This window comes from Grus americana, unplaced genomic scaffold, assembly GCF_028858705.1.
Source record: "Grus americana isolate bGruAme1 unplaced genomic scaffold, bGruAme1.mat scaffold_530, whole genome shotgun sequence".
In the NCBI taxonomy this organism is placed as follows: Eukaryota; Metazoa; Chordata; class Aves; order Gruiformes; family Gruidae; genus Grus; species Grus americana.
Window position 1 is genome coordinate 14,837 of NW_026561774.1, and position 19,433 is coordinate 34,269.

Sequence of the window (19,433 nt, forward strand, 5' to 3'; positions counted from 1 at the left end):
AGGTGGGTCGGCCAGTGGAGTCGGAGGGAAGGTGTGGCTGGTGGCGATATGAGTACATTCAGATTTTTGTATTTTGAAGGTGCAAAGCTGGATATTGACCCCTTAGGATACAGACACGGGAGGTGACTTGGGCCAGGTGAGCGGCGACTAGCGGGCTGAAGTACAGCTGTTATTTTTCTGGTGTTGCATTGCTGGTTAAGATATAGGTATCCATTGTTTATTTTTCCTAGGTGTGGTGCAAGGATGGCACCCGAAAATGATGCAGGCCAGGTGAGCAAGCATCTGAGGTAAAGGAGGGGGAGATGAGAATCAGTGTGGGAGGCTGTGCTGGGCAGTGTCTCAGCATGTGCCTCTTGCTTGATTTTTGGCAGGTGCCGCAGGGAGCCTCGGAGGGGCGAAGCCACGTGCCGACGAGCAGTCAGAGAAGGTGAGGTGCTTGTCAGTGTCTAATAGCAAAGCAGTATATGGCAACTTGTTTGAGCATTTCCCTCTGGTTTTGCAGGCGCTGTGCGGCCACCTTTGTGACCGGATGGCCATTTGAGGTGAGCTGGAAGAACGGTGAGGGCGGTTGTGGGAGCGGTGACTTCTGACAAACGTAGGAGTAATTTTGTGTCTCTTGGCATCTTAGGTGCCACGAGGGATGACAGCTGCAGGGTCAGTCTCTGGACCGAGCAGGTGAGCGGAAAGACACAGTGCTTCTGAGGGGGGTGTTGTGGGCAAGGTTGGTGTTGACTGGTGCGATGCTGACTGACGGTACTGCTTTGGTGTGGTTTTTTGTTTGTTTTTCCTGTAGATGAAGAAGAGGCACCGGGCAACTGCAGGAAGATCCCAGTTAGCTGATGTGCTATGCGCATATTGTTTGTTGCGGATGGTTTGAGATCCCTGGCCGTCTGCGAGCTAAGTTGAGGGACTGTGGCCGGGGAGGGAGCGGGCTGAGGAGGGGGCAAGTTTGGGGGTTGCAGGGGAGGGGTTTTATGGTTAGCATAGGGGAGAGGGCTGTCTGGGAGGAGTCCCATTTAGGCAGGTAAAGGGAGCGGGTTGCTCATCAGCATGATGCTAGACCAGGCAGGGCAGTTCCAGCCTGTGTTTGCGGTGTTGTGTGTCTTGTCGTGTGTGTCTCAGCCCTTCCTCGGGTCTCAACGCCCTCTTTGCGCTCAAGGGGCACGGCGTGCTTCTCGGTTGCCATCCCTAGGCTCTCGGATGCCTGCACTCATTGGCGTAGCACCAGTCGGGCGCTTCTTTGCTTGCCTTGCAAGCTCACGGCGTGGATCGTTCTTGCATCTCGGAAGCTTCTGGCAGGTCCTCTTTTTGCAGCCTAGTCCTAGGCCGCATCGGGAGCTCTGCTCTCCAGCCGTCCCTTCTCAGGGACCGAGGCTTCTTCTCTGCATCGTTACATTCTTAGGTCTTGAAAAGAGGCTTCTTGCCGCATCCCTCGCCCTGGTTTTGACAGTAACTTCTTACAACTGGCTATCACGGTCCATTCTTTTCTGGGGTTGCCATAGAGCTTCTGCGCCCGGGCGTCACGCCCTGTAGGTCATCTTGTTGGGCAGCCTCTCCGGTCCAGGAGTCATTCCTCTCGCTGAGAGTTTTCTCTCATTTGTGATTTGTGTTGTTTGTAGCACTCTGTGTTGCGTTGATCCCTGTGTGTGTGTGTCTTGGGCGTGGAGCTGCTCTGCCCAGGGTTGTTGAGTCCAGGGTTAGGCGGAATAGCAATAGAAGTGTACGGTTAGTGTGTCAGTATGGCCAGTCTGGAATTGTTTGGCTCTCACTCGGCATCTGGCTGACTTGTTTAATTATTTTGGGTTTTTTATCAGATGCAGAGAGAGAGGAAGCGCACCAAAGAGCAGCACAGGAGGGGAGCAGAGCACCGTAAGGAGGTGGGTCGGCCAGTGGAGTCGGAGGGAAGGTGTGGCTGGTGGTGATATGACTCCATTAAGATTTGTGTGTGGCTTTTTATTTTGAAGGTGCAAAGCTGGATATTGACCCCTTAGGACACAGGAGGTGACTTGGGCCAGGTGAGCGGCGACTAGCGGGCTGAAGTACAGCAGTTATTTTTCCGGTGTTGCATTGCTGGTTAAGATACAGGCACCCTTTGTTTGTGTTTTCTAGGTGGGGCGCAAGGACAGCAGCCCAAAACGATGGAGGCCAGTTGAGCAAGCGGCTGAGGTCGAGAAGGGGGAGGTAGGAATCGGTGCGGGCAAGCTGCAGTTTTGGGCAGTGTCTCAGCACGTGCCTCTCGCTTGATTTTTGGCAGGTGCCGCAGGGAGCCTCGGAGGGGCGAAGCCACGTGCCGACGAGCGTTCTGAGAAGGTGAGGTGCTTGTCAGTGTCTAATAGCAAAGTGCTATACGGCACCTAGTTTGAGCTTTTCCCTCTGGTCTTGCAGGCGCTGTGCGGCCACCCTTGGAACCGGATGGCCATTTGAGGTGAGCTGGAGGAACGGCGAGGGCGGTTGTGGGAGCGGTGACTTCTGACAAACGTAGGAGTAATTTTGTGTCTCTTGGCGTCTTAGGTGCCACGAGGGATGACAGCTGCAGGGTCAGTCTCTGGACCGAGCAGGTGAGCGGAAAGACACGGTGCTTCTGAGGAGGGGGGTGTTGTGGGCAAGGTTGGTGTTGACTGGTGCGATGCTGACTGACGGTACTGCTTTGGTGTGGTTTTCTGTTTGTTTTTCCTGTAGATGAAGAAGAGGCACCGGGCAACTGCAGGAAGATCCCAGTTAGCTGATGTGCTATGCGCATATTGTTTGTTGCGGATGGTTTGAGATCCCCGGCCGTCTGCGAGCTAAGTTGAGGGACTGTGGCCGGGGAGGGAGCGGGCTGAGGAGGGGGCAAGTTTGGGGGTTGCAGGGGAGGGGTTTTATGGTTAGCATAGGGGAGAGGGCTGTCTGGGAGGAGTCCCATTTAGGCAGGCAAAGGGAGCGGGTTGCTCATCAGCATGATGCTAGACCAGGCAGGGCAGTTCCAGCCTGTGTTTGCGGTGTTGTGTGTCTTGTCGTGTGTGTCTCAGCCCTTCCTCGGGTCTCAACGCCCTCTTTGCGCTCAAGGGGCACGGCGTGCTTCTCGGTTGCCATCCCTAGGCTCTCGGATGCCTGCACTCATTGGCGTAGCACCAGTCGGGCGCTTCTTTGCTTGCCTTGCAAGCTCACGGCGTGGATCGTTCTTGCATCTCGGAAGCTTCCGGCGGGTCCTCTTTTTGCAGCCTAGTCCTAGGCCGCATCGGGAGCTCTGCTCTCCAGCCGTCCCTTCTCAGGGACCGAGGCTTCTTCTCTGCGTCGTTACATTCTTAGGTCTTGAAGAGAGGCTTCTTGCCGCATCCCTCGCCCTGGTTTTGACGGTAACTTCTTACAACTGGCTATCACAGTCCATTCTTTTCTGGGGTTGCCATAGAGCTTCTGCGCCCGGGCGTCACGCCCTGTAGGTCATCTTGTTGGGCAGCCTCTCCGGTCCAGGAGTCATTCCTCTCGCTGAGAGTTTTCTCTCATTTGTGATTTGTGTTGTTTGTAGCACTCTGTGTAGCGTTGATCCCTGTGTGTGTGTGTGTGTGTGTGTGTGTGTGTGTGTCTTGGGCGTGGAGCTGCTCTGCCCAGGGTTGTTGAGTCCAGGGTTAGGCGGAATAGCAATAGAAGTGTACGGTTAGCGGGTCAGTATGGCCAGTCTGGAATTGTTTGGCTCTCACTCAGCATCTGGCTGACTTGTTTAATTATTTTGGGTTTTTTTTTTTCAGATGCAGAGAGAGAGGAAGCGCACCAAAGAGCAGCACAGGAGGGGAGCAGAGCACCGTAAGGAGGTGGGTCGGCCATTTGAGGTGAGCTGGAGGAATGGCGAGGGCGATTGTGGGAGCGGTGACTTCTGACAAATGTAGGAGTAATTTTGTGTCTCTTGGCGTCTTAGGTGCTGCAAGTGAGGACAGCTGCAGGGTCCGTCTCTGGACCGAGCAGGTGAGCAGAAAGACATGGTGCTTCAGAGGAAGGGGGTGTCGTGGGAGAGGTTGGTGTTGGCCGGCTGATGCAACGCTGACTGACAGTGCTGTTTTGTGTTCTGTTTTCTATTGTAGCTGATGAAGAGGCACCGGGCGACTGCAGGAACATTCCCAGTTAGCAAATGTGTGGTGTTGAAGTTTCTGTTGCCGATGGATTCGGATCCCCGGCCCTTGGAAAGCTAAGTTGAGGGACCGTGGCTGGGGAGGGAGCGAGTTTGGGGGTCATGGCAGAGGGGTTTTATGGCTAGCACCGGGGAGAGGGCTGTCTGGGAGCAGTCCCCCTTGGCTGGGCAAAGGGAGCGGGTTACATGTCAGCACGATGCTAGACCAGGCAGGGCAGTTCCAGCCTGTGTTTGCGGTGTTGTGTGTCTTGTCGTGTGTGTCTCAGCCCTTCCTCGGGTCTCAACGCCCTCTTTGCGCTCAAGGGGCATGGCGTGCTTCTCGGTTGCCATCCCTAGGCTCTCGGATGCCTGCACTCATTGGCGTAGCACCAGTCGGGCGCTTCTTTGCTTGCCTTGCAAGCTCACGGCGTGGATCGTTCTTGCATCTCGGAAGCTTCTGGCAGGTCCTCTTTTTGCAGCCTAGTCCTAGGCCGCATCGGGAGCTCTGCTCTCCAGCCGTCCCTTCTCAGGGACCGAGGCTTCTTCTCTGCATCGTTACATTCTTAGGTCTTGAAAAGAGGCTTCTTGCCGCATCCCTCGCCCTGGTTTTGACAGTAACTTCTTACAACTGGCTATCACGGTCCATTCTTTTCTGGGGTTGCCATAGAGCTTCTGCGCCCGGGCGTCACGCCCTGTAGGTCATCTTGTTGGGCAGCCTCTCCGGTCCAGGAGTCATTCCTCTCGCTGAGAGTTTTCTCTCATTTGTGATTTGTGTTGTTTGTAGCACTCTGTGTTGCGTTGATCCCTGTGTGTGTGTGTCTTGGGCATGGAGCTGCTCTGCCCAGGGTTGTTGAGTCCAGGGTTAGGCGGAATAGCAATAGAAGTGTACGGTTAGTGTGTCAGTATGGCCAGTCTGGAATTGTTTGGCTCTCACTCGGCATCTGGCTGACTTGTTTAATTATTTTGGGTTTTTTATCAGATGCAGAGAGAGAGGAAGCGCACCAAAGAGCAGCACAGGAGGGGAGCAGAGCACCGTAAGGAGGTGGGTCGGCCAGTGGAGTCGGAGGGAAGGTGTGGCTGGTGGTGATATGACTCCATTAAGATTTGTGTGTGGCTTTTTATTTTGAAGGTGCAAAGCTGGATATTGACCCCTTAGGACACAGGAGGTGACTTGGGCCAGGTGAGCGGCGACTAGCGGGCTGAAGTACAGCAGTTATTTTTCCGGTGTTGCATTGCTGGTTAAGATACAGGCACCCTTTGTTTGTGTTTTCTAGGTGGGGCGCAAGGACAGCAGCCCAAAACGATGGAGGCCAGTTGAGCAAGCGGCTGAGGTCGAGAAGGGGGAGGTAGGAATCGGTGCGGGCAAGCTGCAGTTTTGGGCAGTGTCTCAGCACGTGCCTCTCGCTTGATTTTTGGCAGGTGCCGCAGGGAGCCTCGGAGGGGCGAAGCCGCGTGCCGTTGAGCGTTCTGAGAAGGTGAGGTGCTTGTCAGTGTCTAATAGCAAAGTGCTATACGGCACCTAGTTTGAGCTTTTCCCTCTGGTCTTGCAGGCGCTGTGCGGCCACCCTTGGAACCGGATGGCCATTTGAGGTGAGCTGGAGGAACGGCAAGGGCGATTGTGGGAGTGGTGACTTCTGACAAACGTAGGAGTAATTTTGTGTCTCTTGGCGTCTTAGGTGCCACGAGGGATGACAGCTGCAGGGTCAGTCTCTGGACCGAGCAGGTGAGCGGAAAGACACGGTGCTTCTGAGGAGGGGGGTGTTGTGGGCAAGGTTGGTGTTGACTGGTGCGATGCTGACTGACGGTACTGCTTTGGTGTGGTTTTTTGTTTGTTTTTCCTGTAGATGAAGAAGAGGCACCGGGCAACTGCAGGAAGATCCCAGTTAGCTGATGTGCTATGCGCATATTGTTTGTTGCGGATGGTTTGAGATCCCTGGCCGTCTGCGAGCTAAGTTGAGGGACTGTGGCCGGGGAGGGAGCGGGCTGAGGAGGGGGCAAGTTTGGGGGTTGCAGGGGAGGGGTTTTATGGTTAGCATAGGGGAGAGGGCTGTCTGGGAGGAGTCCCATTTAGGCAGGCAAAGGGAGCGGGTTGCTCATCAGCATGATGCTAGACCAGGCAGGGCAGTTCCAGCCTGTGTTTGCGGTGTTGTGTGTCTTGTCGTGTGTGTCTCAGCCCTTCCTCGGGTCTCAACGCCCTCTTTGCGCTCAAGGGGCACGGCGTGCTTCTCGGTTGCCATCCCTAGGCTCTCGGATGCCTGCACTCATTGGCGTAGCACCAGTCGGGCGCTTCTTTGCTTGCCTTGCAAGCTCACGGCGTGGATCGTTCTTGCATCTCGGAAGCTTCCGGCGGGTCCTCTTTTTGCAGCCTAGTCCTAGGCCGCATCGGGAGCTCTGCTCTCCAGCCGTCCCTTCTCAGGGACCGAGGCTTCTTCTCTGCGTCGTTACATTCTTAGGTCTTGAAGAGAGGCTTCTTGCCGCATCCCTCGCCCTGGTTTTGACGGTAACTTCTTACAACTGGCTATCACAGTCCATTCTTTTCTGGGGTTGCCATAGAGCTTCTGCGCCCGGGCGTCACGCCCTGTAGGTCATCTTGTTGGGCAGCCTCTCCGGTCCAGGAGTCATTCCTCTCGCTGAGAGTTTTCTCTCATTTGTGATTTGTGTTGTTTGTAGCACTCTGTGTAGCGTTGATCCCTGTGTGTGTGTGTGTGTGTGTCTTGGGCGTGGAGCTGCTCTGCCCAGGGTTGTTGAGTCCAGGGTTAGGCGGAATAGCAATAGAAGTGTACGGTTAGCGGGTCAGTATGGCCAGTCTGGAATTGTTTGGCTCTCACTCAGCATCTGGCTGACTTGTTTAATTATTTTGGGTTTTTTTTTTTCAGATGCAGAGAGAGAGGAAGCGCACCAAAGAGCAGCACAGGAGGGGAGCAGAGCACCGTAAGGAGGTGGGTCGGCCATTTGAGGTGAGCTGGAGGAATGGCGAGGGCGATTGTGGGAGCGGTGACTTCTGACAAATGTAGGAGTAATTTTGTGTCTCTTGGCGTCTTAGGTGCTGCAAGTGAGGACAGCTGCAGGGTCCGTCTCTGGACCGAGCAGGTGAGCAGAAAGACATGGTGCTTCAGAGGAAGGGGGTGTCGTGGGAGAGGTTGGTGTTGGCCGGCTGATGCAACGCTGACTGACAGTGCTGTTTTGTGTTCTGTTTTCTATTGTAGCTGATGAAGAGGCACCGGGCGACTGCAGGAACATTCCCAGTTAGCAAATGTGTGGTGTTGAAGTTTCTGTTGCCGATGGATTCGGATCCCCGGCCCTTGGAAAGCTAAGTTGAGGGACCGTGGCTGGGGAGGGAGCGAGTTTGGGGGTCATGGCAGAGGGGTTTTATGGCTAGCACCGGGGAGAGGGCTGTCTGGGAGCAGTCCCCCTTGGCTGGGCAAAGGGAGCGGGTTACATGTCAGCACGATGCTAGACCAGGCAGGGCAGTTCCAGCCTGTGTTTGCGGTGTTGTGTGTCTTGTCGTGTGTGTCTCAGCCCTTCCTCGGGTCTCAACGCCCTCTTTGCGCTCAAGGGGCATGGCGTGCTTCTCGGTTGCCATCCCTAGGCTCTCGGATGCCTGCACTCATTGGCGTAGCACCAGTCGGGCGCTTCTTTGCTTGCCTTGCAAGCTCACGGCGTGGATCGTTCTTGCATCTCGGAAGCTTCTGGCAGGTCCTCTTTTTGCAGCCTAGTCCTAGGCCGCATCGGGAGCTCTGCTCTCCAGCCGTCCCTTCTCAGGGACCGAGGCTTCTTCTCTGCATCGTTACATTCTTAGGTCTTGAAAAGAGGCTTCTTGCCGCATCCCTCGCCCTGGTTTTGACGGTAACTTCTTACAACTGGCTATCACGGTCCATTCTTTTCTGGGGTTGCCATAGAGCTTCTGCGCCCGGGCGTCACGCCCTGTAGGTCATCTTGTTGGGCAGCCTCTCCGGTCCAGGAGTCATTCCTCTCGCTGAGAGTTTTCTCTCATTTGTGATTTGTGTTGTTTGTAGCACTCTGTGTTGCGTTGATCCCTGTGTGTGTGTGTCTTGGGCGTGGAGCTGCTCTGCCCAGGGTTGTTGAGTCCAGGGTTAGGCGGAATAGCAATAGAAGTGTACGGTTAGTGTGTCAGTATGGCCAGTCTGGAATTGTTTGGCTCTCACTCGGCATCTGGCTGACTTGTTTAATTATTTTGGGTTTTTTATCAGATGCAGAGAGAGAGGAAGCGCACCAAAGAGCAGCACAGGAGGGGAGCAGAGCACCGTAAGGAGGTGGGTCGGCCAGTGGAGTCGGAGGGAAGGTGTGGCTGGTGGTGATATGACTCCATTAAGATTTGTGTGTGGCTTTTTATTTTGAAGGTGCAAAGCTGGATATTGACCCCTTAGGACACAGGAGGTGACTTGGGCCAGGTGAGCGGCGACTAGCGGGCTGAAGTACAGCAGTTATTTTTCCGGTGTTGCATTGCTGGTTAAGATACAGGCACCCTTTGTTTGTGTTTTCTAGGTGGGGCGCAAGGACAGCAGCCCAAAACGATGGAGGCCAGTTGAGCAAGCGGCTGAGGTCGAGAAGGGGGAGGTAGGAATCGGTGCGGGCAAGCTGCAGTTTTGGGCAGTGTCTCAGCACGTGCCTCTCGCTTGATTTTTGGCAGGTGCCGCAGGGAGCCTCGGAGGGGCGAAGCCGCGTGCCGTCGAGCGTTCTGAGAAGGTGAGGTGCTTGTCAGTGTCTAATAGCAAAGTGCTATACGGCACCTAGTTTGAGCTTTTCCCTCTGGTCTTGCAGGCGCTGTGCGGCCACCCTTGGAACCGGATGGCCATTTGAGGTGAGCTGGAGGAACGGCAAGGGCGATTGTGGGAGTGGTGACTTCTGACAAACGTAGGAGTAATTTTGTGTCTCTTGGCGTCTTAGGTGCCACGAGGGATGACAGCTGCAGGGTCAGTCTCTGGACCGAGCAGGTGAGCGGAAAGACACGGTGCTTCTGAGGAGGGGGGTGTTGTGGGCAAGGTTGGTGTTGACTGGTGCGATGCTGACTGACGGTACTGCTTTGGTGTGGTTTTTTGTTTGTTTTTCCTGTAGATGAAGAAGAGGCACCGGGCAACTGCAGGAAGATCCCAGTTAGCTGATGTGCTATGCGCATATTGTTTGTTGCGGATGGTTTGAGATCCCTGGCCGTCTGCGAGCTAAGTTGAGGGACTGTGGCCGGGGAGGGAGCGGGCTGAGGAGGGGGCAAGTTTGGGGGTTGCAGGGGAGGGGTTTTATGGTTAGCATAGGGGAGAGGGCTGTCTGGGAGGAGTCCCATTTAGGCAGGCAAAGGGAGCGGGTTGCTCATCAGCATGATGCTAGACCAGGCAGGGCAGTTCCAGCCTGTGTTTGCGGTGTTGTGTGTCTTGTCGTGTGTGTCTCAGCCCTTCCTCGGGTCTCAACGCCCTCTTTGCGCTCAAGGGGCACGGCGTGCTTCTCGGTTGCCATCCCTAGGCTCTCGGATGCCTGCACTCATTGGCGTAGCACCAGTCGGGCGCTTCTTTGCTTGCCTTGCAAGCTCACGGCGTGGATCGTTCTTGCATCTCGGAAGCTTCCGGCGGGTCCTCTTTTTGCAGCCTAGTCCTAGGCCGCATCGGGAGCTCTGCTCTCCAGCCGTCCCTTCTCAGGGACCGAGGCTTCTTCTCTGCGTCGTTACATTCTTAGGTCTTGAAGAGAGGCTTCTTGCCGCATCCCTCGCCCTGGTTTTGACGGTAACTTCTTACAACTGGCTATCACAGTCCATTCTTTTCTGGGGTTGCCATAGAGCTTCTGCGCCCGGGCGTCACGCCCTGTAGGTCATCTTGTTGGGCAGCCTCTCCGGTCCAGGAGTCATTCCTCTCGCTGAGAGTTTTCTCTCATTTGTGATTTGTGTTGTTTGTAGCACTCTGTGTAGCGTTGATCCCTGTGTGTGTGTGTGTGTGTGTGTGTGTGTGTCTTGGGCGTGGAGCTGCTCTGCCCAGGGTTGTTGAGTCCAGGGTTAGGCGGAATAGCAATAGAAGTGTACGGTTAGCGGGTCAGTATGGCCAGTCTGGAATTGTTTGGCTCTCACTCAGCATCTGGCTGACTTGTTTAATTATTTTGGGTTTTTTTTTTTCAGATGCAGAGAGAGAGGAAGCGCACCAAAGAGCAGCACAGGAGGGGAGCAGAGCACCGTAAGGAGGTGGGTCGGCCATTTGAGGTGAGCTGGAGGAATGGCGAGGGCGATTGTGGGAGCGGTGACTTCTGACAAATGTAGGAGTAATTTTGTGTCTCTTGGCGTCTTAGGTGCTGCAAGTGAGGACAGCTGCAGGGTCCGTCTCTGGACCGAGCAGGTGAGCAGAAAGACATGGTGCTTCAGAGGAAGGGGGTGTCGTGGGAGAGGTTGGTGTTGGCCGGCTGATGCAACGCTGACTGACAGTGCTGTTTTGTGTTCTGTTTTCTATTGTAGCTGATGAAGAGGCACCGGGCGACTGCAGGAACATTCCCAGTTAGCAAATGTGTGGTGTTGAAGTTTCTGTTGCCGATGGATTCGGATCCCCGGCCCTTGGAAAGCTAAGTTGAGGGACCGTGGCTGGGGAGGGAGCGAGTTTGGGGGTCATGGCAGAGGGGTTTTATGGCTAGCACCGGGGAGAGGGCTGTCTGGGAGCAGTCCCCCTTGGCTGGGCAAAGGGAGCGGGTTACATGTCAGCACGATGCTAGACCAGGCAGGGCAGTTCCAGCCTGTGTTTGCGGTGTTGTGTGTCTTGTCGTGTGTGTCTCAGCCCTTCCTCGGGTCTCAACGCCCTCTTTGCGCTCAAGGGGCATGGCGTGCTTCTCGGTTGCCATCCCTAGGCTCTCGGATGCCTGCACTCATTGGCGTAGCACCAGTCGGGCGCTTCTTTGCTTGCCTTGCAAGCTCACGGCGTGGATCGTTCTTGCATCTCGGAAGCTTCTGGCAGGTCCTCTTTTTGCAGCCTAGTCCTAGGCCGCATCGGGAGCTCTGCTCTCCAGCCGTCCCTTCTCAGGGACCGAGGCTTCTTCTCTGCATCGTTACATTCTTAGGTCTTGAAAAGAGGCTTCTTGCCGCATCCCTCGCCCTGGTTTTGACGGTAACTTCTTACAACTGGCTATCACGGTCCATTCTTTTCTGGGGTTGCCATAGAGCTTCTGCGCCCGGGCGTCACGCCCTGTAGGTCATCTTGTTGGGCAGCCTCTCCGGTCCAGGAGTCATTCCTCTCGCTGAGAGTTTTCTCTCATTTGTGATTTGTGTTGTTTGTAGCACTCTGTGTTGCGTTGATCCCTGTGTGTGTGTGTCTTGGGCGTGGAGCTGCTCTGCCCAGGGTTGTTGAGTCCAGGGTTAGGCGGAATAGCAATAGAAGTGTACGGTTAGTGTGTCAGTATGGCCAGTCTGGAATTGTTTGGCTCTCACTCGGCATCTGGCTGACTTGTTTAATTATTTTGGGTTTTTTATCAGATGCAGAGAGAGAGGAAGCGCACCAAAGAGCAGCACAGGAGGGGAGCAGAGCACCGTAAGGAGGTGGGTCGGCCAGTGGAGTCGGAGGGAAGGTGTGGCTGGTGGTGATATGACTCCATTAAGATTTGTGTGTGGCTTTTTATTTTGAAGGTGCAAAGCTGGATATTGACCCCTTAGGACACAGGAGGTGACTTGGGCCAGGTGAGCGGCGACTAGCGGGCTGAAGTACAGCAGTTATTTTTCCGGTGTTGCATTGCTGGTTAAGATACAGGCACCCTTTGTTTGTGTTTTCTAGGTGGGGCGCAAGGACAGCAGCCCAAAACGATGGAGGCCAGTTGAGCAAGCGGCTGAGGTCGAGAAGGGGGAGGTAGGAATCGGTGCGGGCAAGCTGCAGTTTTGGGCAGTGTCTCAGCACGTGCCTCTCGCTTGATTTTTGGCAGGTGCCGCAGGGAGCCTCGGAGGGGCGAAGCCGCGTGCCGTCGAGCGTTCTGAGAAGGTGAGGTGCTTGTCAGTGTCTAATAGCAAAGTGCTATACGGCACCTAGTTTGAGCTTTTCCCTCTGGTCTTGCAGGCGCTGTGCGGCCACCCTTGGAACCGGATGGCCATTTGAGGTGAGCTGGAGGAACGGCAAGGGCGATTGTGGGAGTGGTGACTTCTGACAAACGTAGGAGTAATTTTGTGTCTCTTGGCGTCTTAGGTGCCACGAGGGATGACAGCTGCAGGGTCAGTCTCTGGACCGAGCAGGTGAGCGGAAAGACACGGTGCTTCTGAGGAGGGGGGTGTTGTGGGCAAGGTTGGTGTTGACTGGTGCGATGCTGACTGACGGTACTGCTTTGGTGTGGTTTTTTGTTTGTTTTTCCTGTAGATGAAGAAGAGGCACCGGGCAACTGCAGGAAGATCCCAGTTAGCTGATGTGCTATGCGCATATTGTTTGTTGCGGATGGTTTGAGATCCCTGGCCGTCTGCGAGCTAAGTTGAGGGACTGTGGCCGGGGAGGGAGCGGGCTGAGGAGGGGGCAAGTTTGGGGGTTGCAGGGGAGGGGTTTTATGGTTAGCATAGGGGAGAGGGCTGTCTGGGAGGAGTCCCATTTAGGCAGGCAAAGGGAGCGGGTTGCTCATCAGCATGATGCTAGACCAGGCAGGGCAGTTCCAGCCTGTGTTTGCGGTGTTGTGTGTCTTGTCGTGTGTGTCTCAGCCCTTCCTCGGGTCTCAACGCCCTCTTTGCGCTCAAGGGGCACGGCGTGCTTCTCGGTTGCCATCCCTAGGCTCTCGGAGGCCTGCACTCATTGGCGTAGCACCAGTCGGGCGCTTCTTTGCTTGCCTTGCAAGCTCACGGCGTGGATCGTTCTTGCATCTCGGAAGCTTCCGGCGGGTCCTCTTTTTGCAGCCTAGTCCTAGGCCGCATCGGGAGCTCTGCTCTCCAGCCGTCCCTTCTCAGGGACCGAGGCTTCTTCTCTGCGTCGTTACATTCTTAGGTCTTGAAGAGAGGCTTCTTGCCGCATCCCTCGCCCTGGTTTTGACGGTAACTTCTTACAACTGGCTATCACAGCCCATTCTTTTCTGGGGTTGCCATAGAGCTTCTGCGCCCGGGCGTCACGCCCTGTAGGTCATCTTGTTGGGCAGCCTCTCCGGTCCGGGAGTCATTCCTCTCGCTGAGAGTTTTCTCTCATTTGTGATTTGTGTTGTTTGTAGCACTCTGTGTAGCGTTGATCCCTGTGTGTGTGTGTGTGTGTGTGTGTGTGTGTGTGTGTCTTGGGCGTGGAGCTGCTCTGCCCAGGGTTGTTGAGTCCAGGGTTAGGCGGAATAGCAATAGAAGTGTACGGTTAGCGGGTCAGTATGGCCAGTCTGGAATTGTTTGGCTCTCACTCAGCATCTGGCTGACTTGTTTAATTATTTTGGGTTTTTTTTTTTCAGATGCAGAGAGAGAGGAAGCGCACCAAAGAGCAGCACAGGAGGGGAGCAGAGCACCGTAAGGAGGTGGGTCGGCCATTTGAGGTGAGCTGGAGGAATGGCGAGGGCGATTGTGGGAGCGGTGACTTCTGACAAATGTAGGAGTAATTTTGTGTCTCTTGGCGTCTTAGGTGCTGCAAGTGAGGACAGCTGCAGGGTCCGTCTCTGGACCGAGCAGGTGAGCAGAAAGACATGGTGCTTCAGAGGAAGGGGGTGTCGTGGGAGAGGTTGGTGTTGGCCGGCTGATGCAACGCTGACTGACAGTGCTGTTTTGTGTTCTGTTTTCTATTGTAGCTGATGAAGAGGCACCGGGCGACTGCAGGAACATTCCCAGTTAGCAAATGTGTGGTGTTGAAGTTTCTGTTGCCGATGGATTCGGATCCCCGGCCCTTGGAAAGCTAAGTTGAGGGACCGTGGCTGGGGAGGGAGCGAGTTTGGGGGTCATGGCAGAGGGGTTTTATGGCTAGCACCGGGGAGAGGGCTGTCTGGGAGCAGTCCCCCTTGGCTGGGCAAAGGGAGCGGGTTACATGTCAGCACGATGCTAGACCAGGCAGGGCAGTTCCAGCCTGTGTTATGTCTGCGTGTCTTGTCCTGTGTGTCTTAGCTCTTCCTTGGGTCTCAACGCCCTCTTTGCGCTCAAGGGGCACGGAACGCTTCTCAGGCGCCGTCCCTAGGCTCTTGAACACCGGCACTTGTCAGCATACCGCCAATCGGGTGCTTCTTTTCTCGCATAGCAAGCTTACGGCGTGGATCGTTCTTGCGTGTCGGAAGTTTCTGGCGGGTCCTCTATTTGCAGCGCTATACCAGGCTGCGTCCGGAGCTCTGCTCTCCAGCTATCCATTTTCAGGGACTGGGCCTTCCTCCCTGCATCCTTACCTTCTTAGGTCTTGAAGACGGGCTTCTTGCTGCACCCATCATCTCGGTTTTGACAGTAACTTCTTATAACGGGCCATTTACGGTCAATTCTCTTATGGGGTTGCCATAGAGCTTCCTCACCCGGGCGTCGTGCCCTATAGGTCACCTTGTTCGGCAGCCTCTCTGGTCTGGGAGTCATTCCTCTCGCTGAGAGTGTTCTCTCATTTGTGAGTGAGTCGCGTTGTTTGTAGCGTTCTGTATAGCGTCCGTCTCTGTGTGTGGTGTGTGTGTGGAGCTGTTCTGCCCAGGGCTGTGGAGTCGGGGATAGGCGGAATAGCAATAAGAGCGTACAGTTAGCGTGCCGATACGGCCCATACGGAATTGTTTGGCTCTCACTCGGCATCTGGGTGACTTGTTTGATAACTCGGTGTGATTTTTCCAGATGCGGACTGGCTAGATGCCCACCGAAGAGCGGCAGAGGAGGAGAGCAGAGCGCTGTAAGAAGGTAGGTCCAGACAAGTTTGGGAGTTGCAGGGGATGGCTTTTAAAGTTAGCATATGGGAGAGGGCTGTCCGGGAGCGGTCGCCTTCGGATAGGCAAAGGGAGTGGGTTACTCGTCGGCACCGTGCTAGACTGCGCCGGGCAGGGCGCTTTCAGCCCGCGTGCGGTTGTGTCGTGTAGGTTGCGTTGTCTGTCTTATGCTCTACGCTGCACCTCCCTCGGGTCTCGATGCCTCCACTGCTTTTTGTGATCACCAGGTACCTTATTAGATCTCATGAGTCTTGAATATCTGTACTCATTGGTATTGAGCTCATCAAGCCAGTTTCTCTCCTGTAGTTGTAGCTTAAAGCATAGCTCTGTTTGGCGTGCATCGTGTCGTAGATGTTTCTGAGCGGACGTCTATTGCGGCGCCAAGCCGGGCACTGCCAGCAGCTCCTCCGAGCGTTACGTTTGCCCCGAGTTCTTTTCTCAGGTTTCATTCCCCACGTTTTTAAAGGCCTTAGATCTTAAAACCCGGCCTCTGATGCATCTGTCATGTCAGTTTTGACAGCCTCTTTCTTTCGCCGGCCACAGCCGTCGCCTCTTTCCCGGGGCCGCTATAAAGCATCCGCAACGTCACGGTGCCGTAGGGCTTCCTCGCCAGTCTTACATTTGCCACAGTAGCCGTTCTTGCTCGTGGCCTTCTCGTGTCTCACGGTCGCGTTTGCGGAGTCTGTGCACCGTGTCGGGGTTGGAGCCGCTCCCCCCAGGGGTGTAGCAATGTTAAAGACAGGGGTAGCGTAGCTTTGTGGCGTGGCGGTAAAACATTGGCGTGACCGGATTCTTTTGGTGAAGACACTACAGTCCATCTCTGGGCAAGTATCTGTAGACAGCTGTCACAGTTAGTTTCATTGCATTGGCGGGGGTCAGAAGCTGTACTCTGGCCTTCTGGGAGCAGCAGTTTGTGCGGTAGTTGAGCGAGTTCAATCTCGAATGTGCCTTAGTTGGTATATTTGGGGTTTGGTGTATCTCTTTTCTGTTTGTTTTAGCTCTAGTTAGAAGGCTTATGCAGAAAAGATGACAGACCTTTCGGTCTCATCAAGCTACTGGTCAGCGGCCACCGCCTTACTTTGCACAGTTTGTTTGGGTTTGTCAGAGGCTGAGCGACAAGCCGTGCGTCACAGGCCCCCGGAAGAGGCGAGAGGAGCGCCGGACAAAGGCGGGCCGGCGTCCGACCTCAGCGGATCGGCGTGTCGGCGACTCCGCCTAGTTCACGCTTTTCCGGTTGTATTTTGTAGGCGCGAATCGATGCGCGAACGGGATATCCGCACCGGAGCGAACTTAAGCAAGGCGAGCGATGACAGGTGCGCTGATGTAGCAGTTTTCTGAGGTGTCGTATTGTAGACATAGCTAAAATCACATCCTGTCCTTTGAGTTTTACAGGTGGCGGTCAGGCCTCGGCACGGCAGGCCGAAGAATCTGACTCCGAGCGGCCGAGGAAAAGGGACGGGCGAGAGGAAGGCGTTTCCAAGGAGGGCTTCGTCGCAGCGGAGGTCGACGCCGGGCGGCACGTCGGTGACCGGCGACGCTCTGTCTGGTGAGGGGTGAAGCGGAACCCGGCGGATGGGGGAGCGTCCCGGTTAGATGACCTTTTCCCCATGAGAAGGGAATCTGGATTCTGCCCTCTGAAAGGTAATTTAAGGGGCAAACCCGGTGGTTGGGGGCAGGGCCAGCAGGTGGTTTAACGTCAGGGTAGCAGAGGGCTATTTAGTCTGCCTCGAGTCTAGGGACAGATAGGGGTCCCGGGTCCATCGTGCTGGACGTAAACATTCTGGCCTCTCTCAGTGTTGCAGCGTCATTTGCGTGATCTGTGCTTCTCATGCGTACGGCGCCCTATGGCAGGTCTCTAGGTTCCGCCGCAGGCGCTCGGCGAGCATCCGCGGGGTCCGTGACGCCTCGTCGCTTCGGAATATGGCCCATCGAGCGTTTCTCGTCTCGCGATCGGAGCTTAAAGCGCGCCTCGCATCGCAGATGTTTCTGCGAGGTGGCCTTTGTGGAGGTGGTCTGTGCCGGACTCACAGTCGTGCTCTAGAAACTTCCGCCTCAATTGAAGTTTGATACCATCTTTCATCTCTATATGCTGTGGGATGCTGGACTAGTCCAGGCTTGTTGGTGCCGAAAACAGGGCCATTTTGACCCAGCAGAAGGGGCCCCGGGGGAATCCAGCTTGGGCGAGAGCAGGGATTGAGCAAATTGCTTATCTTGCACTGATAAGCACCGGACCCGAACAGGGGCATGAGATGAGCAATTTGTTCATCTTAACAAGATGTGGTGTCTGATGGGTCTACTCCTTAATCAACTAAGTGACGCCTGGGGTGAGGGGGAGCCTCCTTCGCAGCTCGACCTTACTTTGGTAAAACTAAACAGACCACCGCTCCTCTGGACTGAACACGTTTGTTCTCCGCCACTTCCCCCCCCCAGCCCCGACCAACTGCACAACAAGCCTTGTTAAGGGCCAATCGGCACACAATACCTGACTTAGTCCCACCTCGCCAAAAGTATAAATCTGGCATTTAGAATCCTCTTTTTTGAGGACGAGAACTCCAACTATCCGGACGGCTCGACGGGCCTGGACCTCTCTCTCCTCCCCAAGCAGGGACGCCTCTTTGGTAAGACTTGCACCTCCGATTATGTCGGATGTTACCCCGGGAAAACTATCATTAACAAAAGCGATGAACTATTAACTTGAGCTCAAAATTGTTGCAGTAAGTGCATTTATAAACGGCAGTTCCAAACTTTTTATATCTGTTGCCTCAATAAACTACCTATTTTTCTTTTCAACTTTGCGAAACTGTTTCAGTGAAAGTCCTTAGTGGGGCTTTGACAGGCAAACGTTGACTCTGATATGTGGCTACACACATAATCCTTTAGATGTAAACCGTTGACCAAGTCTGGGACTAAGACTGGACCTAGCCGCACCTAGGCTCCTCTCTGAGAAGGAGTTTAGAAAGCAAGGGGGTCCTTTCTGAACCTCGTGACTCAACGGGAGGGCCTCCCTCAGCCACACATCAGACTCGTACCCTTTCACGCGACATATGCTTAGAGGCTTGTGTCTTACAGCCTAGCTTCTCACACACACCCGTTGTTCTGGTGTTGTGTTGCCTTGCCGCAATTTGTGTTGGTTTTGACCACCATCTGAGACATCTTGTTTTGTAGCGCTTTGTGTTGTATTGCCTTGCGCAGCCCTGTCTTTGGCTGGATATCACATTGTGCTATTCTGTATTCGTATTGCCTGCCAACAGGGACTGCCTTGCGTTACGTGGGCCCGCGCCCTGCCTCGCCTTGCGCCGCTCTGCCTTGCGTTACGTGGGCCTGCGCCCTGCCTCGCCTTGCGCTGCTCTGCCTCGCGTTACGTGGGCGTGCGCCCTGCCTCGCCTTGCGCCGCTCTGCCTTGCCGCTGCCTGCCAATGGAGACTCTCTTGTGTTCTGTGACCCGGTCCTCTGTGTTGCGTTGCGCGGCTCTGCCTTTGTACTGCCTGCCAATGGAGACTGTCTTGTGTTCTGTGACCCGGTCCTCTGTGTTGCGTTGCGCGGCTCTGCCTTTGTACTGCCTGGCCCTGTATTTGTATTGCCTGCCATTTGAGACTGTCCAGTGTTACATAGCATTGTGTTAATGCATGCTTTATATTTGGTTGTATATTGCATTGCAGTGCTTGGCGTTGCCTGGTGTTCAGTATGGCTCTTGTTGCATTTGGGTGGTTGGGCATTGCAGAGCTGGCATAGAGAGCGGCCCCAGCCCAGGATGGTAATCTGTCAGTACAGTCGGTTGGGGCGGAGGTCGTACGGGCCGTTTTGCGAGGCAGAGGGTAGTTGTCGGCCAGCCGGCCCTAGAGCTCTTCCGTTGTGGTTTTCAGGTGCCACGGCACGATTTGGATTCCCGTACGACACCCTCGAGTGAGGTTTTTGTGGAGTATCCAAGTAACAGCGAAGGAGCGGTGCAGTTAGCAAGGCATCTTCCCTAGTCCCTGCCTATGAGCGCTAACTCTACAGAGTCAGGCGGAGCGGCGATGCTGTCTTAAGGGACAGGGTGAGGCCGTTCCACAGATGGGCCAAGAATCGGGGCCGTGGCTCGTTGTGGCGGGCAGGTGGCAGAACGGCTGTGCGTTTGGGTGAGGGGTGGAGCGTGAGGTTGTGGCGCTGCCTATTTTTGTGTGTGTTGGGCTGTGTGTGTGTGTTGTGTAACTTTTTTTTCCAGGTAGAGGAAGCTAGTTTGCTTTTTGAAATTAGAATAAAAAAAACCCCAGCTGGGGGATTTTTTTTTTTCCTCCCCCGGCTGGGTTTTTTTTTCCCCTGGTCCCGGCCGCTCTGCAAGGCGACGTTCGTCGCCAAAGTTTGGACGGCGGTGCGGTTCGGGGCGGGGTTTTTGCCAGGCAGGGTGAGAGATGAAATTTTGATGGTGTCTCCCGGGAACGGCGTTCCCGAGGAGTGCTGGAAGGAGCAGGTGATGTCTGGTTGTGGTGGAATGGACGTGTGTTTGGGTGAGGGGTGGGGTGTGAGGTGGTGGTGGTGGTGGTGCCTAATTTTGGGGGGTGGGGGGTGTATTTCTTTCCAGGTA

The 19,433-nt window shown here is 55.0% G+C and overlaps 2 long non-coding RNA genes across 4 annotated transcripts; both read left to right on the forward strand.

Moving 5' to 3' along the window:
- Positions 1 to 10,566: 10,566 nt before the first annotated feature.
- Positions 10,567 to 16,385, forward strand: LOC129200818 (uncharacterized). 2 transcript variants are annotated; one of them, XR_008575111.1, is made up of 3 exons: positions 10,567 to 10,637; positions 13,448 to 13,510; positions 16,117 to 16,183. It is a non-coding gene; the product is annotated as an uncharacterized LOC129200818 (long non-coding RNA). The 2 variants fall into 2 exon arrangements; XR_008575110.1 differs by lacking the exon at positions 16,117 to 16,183 and adding an exon at positions 16,262 to 16,385 and having other exon boundaries at positions 10,576 to 10,637.
- A 39-nt stretch (positions 16,386 to 16,424) lies between these two features.
- On the forward strand, positions 16,425 to 18,982 carry LOC129200817 (uncharacterized). Of its 2 annotated transcripts, none has more exons than XR_008575108.1 (3): positions 16,425 to 16,510; positions 16,721 to 17,487; positions 18,733 to 18,981. It is a non-coding gene; the product is annotated as an uncharacterized LOC129200817 (long non-coding RNA). The 2 variants fall into 2 exon arrangements; XR_008575109.1 differs by having other exon boundaries at positions 16,429 to 16,510; positions 16,672 to 17,487; positions 18,733 to 18,982.
- The last annotated feature ends 451 nt before the right edge of the window (positions 18,983 to 19,433 follow it).